This window comes from Palaemon carinicauda, chromosome 20 (assembly GCF_036898095.1).
Source record: "Palaemon carinicauda isolate YSFRI2023 chromosome 20, ASM3689809v2, whole genome shotgun sequence".
In the NCBI taxonomy this organism is placed as follows: Eukaryota; Metazoa; Arthropoda; class Malacostraca; order Decapoda; family Palaemonidae; genus Palaemon; species Palaemon carinicauda.
The window spans coordinates 116,403,708-116,412,142 of NC_090744.1; the positions used below are offsets into that span (position 1 = coordinate 116,403,708).

The following is an 8,435-nucleotide window of genomic DNA, read 5'->3' on the forward strand; positions in this document are numbered from 1 at the left end:
AAAAACATTTTTCGATACAAACCATTATTTGGCATATGTCTACTCTTTGTCATTCTCTGTGCCTTATTATCATTATTACTAGCCAAGCTACGACCCTAGTTGGAAAAGCAGAAGGCTACAAGACCTGGGGCTCCAACAGGGAAAATAGCCCAGTGATGAAAGGAAATAAGGGAATAGCAAAGAAACTATATATAAATAAGGAATAAAAAATATCAAGATCAGTAACTTGGTTGAAGTAGATCAGTCACATGTTAGGTATAAAACGAGACTTATGTCAACCTCAATATAACAGCATTTACAAATAGTTTGAACTTTCCATTGACCCACTAAGGAAGTTTCTCATCCCTCACTAAAAATAAAGACTCAGATTTCTGGACTGTAGTTGTGAAAAATGACAAATTCGAAGATAATTTGTATTTTTCCTAACCATACAAACCTTAGCTATTTACATTGGGTTTACCTTTTAGCGCAGCTGAAATGGCGAGCCATTAGAATTTAACGAGGGTGTATTACCCCCGCGCTAGTTAGCGGGGGGGTAGCAGAGTGATAGCTAGCTACCCATCCCCCCCCCTTCACACATAGGTGAAGCTCACTTTCACTTAGAGGTAGGACTTGTCTTGGGGGACAGGGCTGGCGAGCAAATATGTGTAAATAGCTAAGGTTTGTATGGTTAGGAAAAATACAAATTATCTTCGAATTTGTCATTTGTTCCATAACCGAAATACAAACCACGCTATTTACATTGGGTGACTTACCCCTTAGGTAGGGTGGAAAGTCCCCAGCCATACTGGCTTTGGCTTTACCCGGGAACTCAGAATCCGAGTGAGTCCCACTCGAGAAAAGGAGTCCTTGCACCTCACAAGTTCCTTGCTCCGCAAGGAACCGTGTGGCCTACATAAGCTTGTGTGTGAAGGAAGAAGTGTGACCCGTCCTAGGCAGTTGACCTGGAGTTCCAGAAAGAACTCTGGGTTAGGACGTTCCCAATACCACCTCATCAGGGTATGGGGGAAGCGACAGTATTGACTCAATACTCGGAACACAAGGAAGCATGGTTTACCTGCAGAGGTTCGAGGTCAGCTATGCAGAGACCAGGATGCTGCTTCCCCGTAGAGGGGATGATGAAGAAAGAAGTAAGGGCCAGACATACTTCTTTCGTTCATGCAGACTAAAACCTGATAAAAATGCCCTCAACCTTCTCCTACCTGTCCAAAAAGGAGCCTGAGGTTAGACCCGCTGTTGTGTAGCCACCACAGAGCGATAGAAAACGTATCGAAACTCCTGTGGGTCACGCCCTGCAGGAAGCGGGTTGCGAAGGTCATTAGACGCTTCCAGACTCCAGCTTGTAGCACCTGCATCACAGAGTAGTATTACTCGAAGGCGGGGGACATTGCGATGTATCCGACATCGTGCTGTAGGGCGATGTGACGGGGGAGGGTCTGGAGACAGGTCGAGATGAATGTCCTTGAGTCCGGGCTGAAGAGGTATACTGGTGACTCTCCCCCGTGTCCTTCTTGTGCTCCCAAACCGGCTGCAACTGAGGACAAACTGCAGCTGTTCCCAAAGCTAACCTCTCGATTCCTTTACTGGCAAGAAGGAGAAGGTTTCGGGACATCAGATACAGAATGGAGACTAAAAATCTTGAAGGAATTGGACCGAAGGGCCGGGACCCCAAGATTCTGAGTCTAGCCAACAACTCAGGAGCGAACCTGAATGTTGCCTTCCCCCATTCCTTAGAAAGGGCGGAGTCGTACGAGACCAAGAAGACTGCTTACACCCTGGCCGCGGCCAGAGTGAGCAGGAGATCCAAGACGGAATACAATCAGAGGCCTGATGTAAGGGTCTTGAGAAGATCTCTTAAGGGACTAAAAAGTCCGAGCGATGCTCCAAGTTGGAGGTCTCACTCCGACTAGGGCAGGGACGTTCGCAGCTTCGCATGAGCGAGGAAAGGTCCAGCGGGAAGGAAAAAGTTATTCCTTTAAGCCTGAAGGTCAGGGAAAGGCTGAGCGACAGGCTTCATTGCCGAGAGCGGAAAGGAGATCCTCCCGCCGAAAGGCAATAAGATCGTTATTGCTGGAGAAGAGGCCTCAAGGGAAGAGGTATATCTCCCACGACACCAACCACCGAAGACTCTTCACTTCGCCTGGAAGACCCCTGCGGATGACTATCGCAGATGACGCGACCTCCGTCCCGCGACTGTAGCAGGTTGTCTCTTCTTGAGGAGGAGGCGTAGTGTCTTCAGGCATGAAGCCGAAGCGAAGCCCCGGCTCGTGAAAGATGTTGCAGTGTGGTTGTTTGAGTAGCCTGTGCCGTGGGAGAAGCTCTCCCGGGAGTTCCGTCAGGGGAAGCAGAGGGTCCGGAAACCGTACTGCGCATAGTCCCAGTGGAGCTCTCAGGGCCATTGAAAGGTTGACAGACAACCTGGTCTTGTTGAGACCCATTCTCAACAGACCACAAAGGAGGGAAGACGCAGGCGTCGATGTTGTCCCACCATCACCGGAATGCATCTTGCCAGAGTCTCGGGGTCTGAGACTGGGGGGAAGAACAGCGGAAGCTTGAGGTTCCAAGCTGTCGTGATCAGGTCCCCCAGACCAGGACTTGCTGGTTACTCAAGGTCAAAGACCCCCAGGTACACTCTCTCTACGAGGCTCTGCTCGGATAGTCGGAGAGAACATTCCTCTGCCTGGAATGAGAGAGCCGATGGTGGTATTGAGAGTATCCCAAATCATCTCAGTATCTCTACTGCAAGATGCGAAGGTGTGAAAATGCGTCCCCTGCTGGTTAGAACACGCCAGAATCATGAAGTCGATGCGCACGGAGCGACTCGGCAGGAGCTGTAGGATCTGTAGAGGGGCCAGACTACGGCCCCTAAGCCTGCCTGAATGATGGAGAGGTATCCTTCAGGTCCTGAACATAGGCCTGGACCGGAACATGCCCCCCCCCCCCCCCCCCCTTTACTTTGACGAGTCCGAGAACAGCATAAAAAATGTGGGGAAAGGAGGAGAATATCCACTCCCATCAAGAGGTTCCATAGGTCAACACCCATTGCAGGTCTAATCGTTCCGCTGGTCCCATAGGGGCCAGAAAGTCCGGTTAATCGTTGCTTTGAAACCACCGGAACTTGGGCCGCCCCACAGGGAACTTATCCTGAGGCGACCGTTCGGAACTTTAGACGGGTTAATGAGGAAAAGAGAACTAGGAAACGTTCCAAGGTAGGGCTGAAAGCTCTGCTTGACTGAGAACAGGTACTGCGACTCTCCTCAGCCTTGCCACAGTCAACTGAAGGGAAGGCTCGGAGGAGGTAGCAACAGAATCTGGCGTCCCCAGGCGGTCACCCATCCAAGTACCGACCAGAACCGACGTTGCTTAACCTCGCTGGACGGACGAGAAGCGGGGTTTCCAACGTGGTAAGGCCGTTGACTCAATATCATGGCTAGATATTCCAGATGTTGAGGCAGAAGAACAGAAGACTCCTAGCAAAATACCATGAGCCCACACTCATGGTAAGCATCCGAAAGCTTGTCCCGGCGCTGAAGAAGGTTGAACCCGAGCCTACCGGAGTTGACCAGACCTCCAAAAGGCGAAGGAGGCGGAAGCCTGCACCTGAGCGGCCATGAGGAAAGCAGGGAGAGTTCTCTGGGGAAAAAATCTGCGATGCCACGGCGGGATCGCCACACTGCATCTTAAGCAGGAATACCTGAAGTCTAGGCTGAATTCCACGAGCTTCCTGGAAGATGGATGGAATGGAAACTGAAAGTACCCGTCCTTCCGATCCAGGGCCTAAGGAGTCCTGTCGCCTCGTTACCAGTCTGATCGATTCTGCTGTTCCACGCTGGACGAAGTTTGTTCGACAAACTTGATCAGGGCTGAGAGGTCGACTACGGAACTCCCGTCTCAGATACTTCCTTACAAGAAAGGATCGACTGAAGAAGCCGGGGGTGAAGCCGTCGACGATCCTATGGAGGACCTTCTCCTAAGGCATGGATCATTCTGCCCAAACGGGCAAACTCTTGCCGACCCTATGGCATAGAGGTTCAGAGACACTGAATTCGCTGACAGAGACGGCAGGCGCGATATCCTTGGCTGATCACAGAGATCGTGCAGGAATGGGCATCGGGAAGCTGTCATCCGGATGAGTAACCTTAGACATCCTCCCAGCGTGAAACCTGCAAGGGGGGGTGCCAATCCTAGAGTTCGTGAACTCTGCCGCTCCCTCTAGGACCATGCCCTCCCGTGCCACCTGTTCCTGACAGGAGGGAACTGCAATTGGACACCTTGTCTCAGTTGTCGTAGCCGGTCCGATAACTTAGGCCGACGTAGCTGAAAGAAAGAGGCGCTGGAGCCCTGCAGGGTCTGGAAGAAAGCGCCTTGGAGGAGTGAAAACGGAAGTCGACTTCCTCCGCACAGACGCTGTCTATGTCTCTGTCCTTGGGCACAAACTAACTCTTCTCAAGGATGGAAGGGTGTCTGAGGTTGTCGACATCCACGGATGAGACACCCGAAAGGAAGCCCTCGGTCATTGCGTCCAGATGGTCCAACATCGAGCTTGCCCGCAAGTTCGATACTTGACGACGAAACGCCAAGGTGCTTGAGCCCGAGAGGAGGAAAGTACCCATGACCTTCCTGTAGCTTCCTTGAACAAAACCTCGGGTCGCAACCGAGGAGGGAAAGGACCTGGTAAGCCCCTTTCACGAGATGGAGAAGAGGAAGGGGTAAACCAGTCACCCCTTGGACGATGGAGAAATCTCGAACGGAAGGACCCCGCCAAAAAACCCTTCCAGGAATGACGGGGAAGGGCTAACCCAGGTTCTGGAAAGAAGAATGTTGCTCAGACCTCCCTGAAGATTCTTCCTATTCTTGCATGTGCCATGCTCTGCGTTTACGGGGTGAGGCCGTGTTCTGGAAATACGCTCCAGAAGACTCGTCAGGCTGGCCATGCTGCGAAACCCCAATGGGAATCGCGGTCGCAATCGCCCTGGCGCTCGCGCGATGGTAAATCAATGGTTTGTGCGTGGGCGAACGTGGAAGCGCCCATGCGCGGGCACGCAGGAACGCAAACGAAGGTGAGCGAAGGAGCGCAGAAGGAGGGTGAGTGTGGTAGGAAGGGCGAGCAAAGGATACTGCAAGAATTAAGCCGACGTTCGCGCGACGGAACGCCGCCCGTCCGCGCGACGGAACGCCGCCCGTCCGCGCGACGGAACGCCGCCCGTCCGCGCGACGGAACGCCGCCCGTCCGCGCGACGGAACGCCGTCCGTCCGCGCAACGGAATACCGTTGGTTCACGCGTGGGCGAACATTGGAGAGCATGTGCGTGGTCGCGCATGAGCGTAGGCGTGCAGGCACGTGGGCGTGCGGACGCGCAGGCACGTGGGCGCGCGGGTGAGCGCAGGCGGTCGGGAGACCGATGACGCGTAGGCGGGCGATGGCGCGTTGACGAGCGATGGCGCGTTCTGGCGAGCGATAGCCCGCAGGAGAGTGAAGGCGCGTCGGCAAGCGATGGCGCGTTGGCGAGCGATGGTGCGTTAACAAAACGCTAGCGCGCAGGTGAAGAATCGCGTGGGCGCGTAGGCGATTGCCAACGCGAGAGAGACTAGTGATGGTTAGCATGCATCGCGCTAACAGAAGGCGCGCAGGTGCATCAGGAAGGTGAGCGCTGAAGCAAGCTGTTAATCAGGCGATCCTAGACGGTCAGAAAACCCATTGGTGCGTGGCAAAGAAGGGCGCGCAGATGTGCGCTGGCGATTGAAGAAAGCTGGCGCACAGAAGGACAGAAGTAAAGGTGAGCGCTGGCGAGTAGGAGGAAGATCTACGGCAAGACTCAGCTACCGGAGATCGTGGTCCACAGCAGACGAGCGCTAGATCGCTACTGATGGTGTTCAGGGGAACTGACACGCGTGGCCGATCGATGGCGATCGGTGACGCGTAGGAGATCGCTGACGAGCAGGTGAACGTTGACGCGTCTAAGGTCGCTGGCGAGCTGGTGATTGCTGGCGAGCAGAAGGCAACGCGTGGAAGCCTGTGCGTAGAAGAAGAGTCCTTGACCCAGCCCTGAACCGAAGTTCTAGATCGCGAGGGCGAACGTGGGCGCGTAACAGGAACCATCAGGAACAGCAGAGATGATCATCAGGAGAGCGCTGACGAACAGGAGAGCGCTGGTGAAGAGGAGAGCGCTAGCGACCAGGAAAGCGCTGGCGAACAGGAGAGCGCTAGCGACCAGGAAAGCGCTGATGAGCAGGAGAGCGCTAGCGACCAGGAAAGCGCTGATGAGCAGGAGAGCGCTAGCGACCAGGAAAGCGCTGATGAGCAGGAGAGCGCCTGTGCGCTAACACTGAGCAGGAGCAGAACACAGCAGAAGGGCACGCAGGGGAACCCTGACACGCAAGGGAAGAACCCCCGTGGGAGGCAACCCTTTGCCCCGAAGGGATCGTTGTCCGTTGGGAGACTGATGTCCGTCGGAAGACCGTTGTCTGTCCGCCGGGAGACTGATGTCCGTCGGAAGACCGTTGTCCGTCGGGAAGACCGTTGCCCGTCGGAAGACGAGGTCAGACTGCTGTCCATCTGCACCAGGGGCGGAAGATCAAGAAGAAGGAGTTGTAGGCTGCATACGGAAATTCAACAAATACAATTAGAGTCATAAACTGAGACAAAACGTACGGCGTAGCAACCCCCTCACACGGGAAGGAAGCTACAAAAGGCGTAGTAAAGTAGTAAAAGGGTGAACGACCTCAAGAGAGAGAGAGAGAAAGACCGAAGTCAAACTCGATCGCGACCCAAAAAAATACACCGTGGTGGCCTAAACTGCCGAGGGCTCCACGGAGATATCGTACACTACACACACAAGTACAAATCTCTGAAAAGGAAACTTACTGATTTCTATACTCAAATATATATACAAACATGAAAAAATGTTTACATATATATTGAGTAAAAGAAAAGTAAGTGATTAAGTAAAGACAAAACAAACAATGGCTGCCAAGCGAGGACAAAGACAGAGATGTCTGTCCCAGTCCGAGCCAAAAGTGAAAGTGAGCTTCACCGGTGTGTGAGGGGGGGGAGGGGTAGCTAGCTACCACTCCCCTAACCCCCGCTAACTAGCGCGGGGGTAATACACCCTCGTTAAATTCTAATGGCTCGCCATTTCAGCTACGCTAAAAGGTAAACCCAATGTAAATAGCGTGGTTTGTATTTCAGTTACGGAACAACTGTACTTTGAACAACTGTACTTTTTGGGGGGTGCCAAGAAATTTTTAAAATCTCCAAAGCACAATATCAACAGATAAAGTACATAAGATTATCAACTCTGCTTAACATACAGCACATGGCTATACAAAATACCGTAATTATGGTAATCAATAGTTATCTAAATCAAATAACCTCTGGAAGCTAATACTACACATGGAACACTGAAGTGCTGGCTAAATAGTAAAAACCGTGAAGAATCTGACAGCTAAAGTTAAAAAAAAAATTAGTCCAGACCTGGTTGAACGCAAAAATATAAGTTTGACATCAATAAATGACTGACAAATCGTTCGATCAGTCTGGAAATATTGCCATACTACAAATCGAGGAGTACGTCATTGAGATTTGTGGAAAACAGGCGGTAGTTCTTAATGGTGATGAGCTTGTCTCCTTGATTTATTCCTTGAGAACATATTGACAACCAATATCAAAGAATTAAGCTAACCAATAAGATAGGGAGGGTAAGCATCTTTGGCTGGATTACGGTAAGGAGGGTTTAGTTAGGATGAATCCCTGCTTTTCACTATAATCTATAACATCTAGACGAGGAGTTAGGTATGATTAGAATGCATTCTGCATCTAGCTTTATAATCTACCATATTGCAATCAAGATCCAGTTGGTTGGAAACGCTCATTGTCAGGTAGGACTCGGCATCTTAGATACTGTTCTCTTGGGATGCAGATTTATTTTCAACAATAAGAATTGTAGCATGTAGGTCAGGATAGGATGCAGACCCTAGTGAGTAAAGGTACCAACTTAGGTCGGAACAGGGATATCAAGTGTTATTGTATTCAGATCAGATCAGATTCAGGTTGAGGCTTTGCCTTTGCAATGGCGCCTCTGTGTCTTTTAGTTTTGTGTGTTCCTTATTTTCACTAGTTTTTTCTCTTTTCATCCACATTTGTTGTAGTACACTTTTCTTATTTTCAATATTTTCTTCACAAAAAAGGAATTTTCCAACTGTTTGTGCACTATCTTCTTCGTATGGTTGTTGGAGCTTAATTGCTTTTATTCTTATATCACTAAACTGTGGACAATATAACAAAGTGGTTAGCATTTTCTTCTACATCACAGAATACAGAGTTTATATTTCCATCTTAGTGTTATTGTATTTGACTCAATATTCCTTCGTTAAATTACAGCTAGCTAAATCAAGTTACGTTTGGAATCAAAAAGGGTGTAATCCAGCCATCTATTT

The 8,435-nt window shown here is 50.7% G+C and overlaps 1 pseudogene; it reads right to left on the reverse strand.

The window, feature by feature from the left end:
* Nucleotides 1-3,299: 3,299 nt before the first annotated feature.
* LOC137614523 (5S ribosomal RNA) lies at nucleotides 3,300-3,418 on the reverse strand (annotated as a pseudogene).
* Between the last annotated feature and the right edge of the window lie 5,017 nt (nucleotides 3,419-8,435).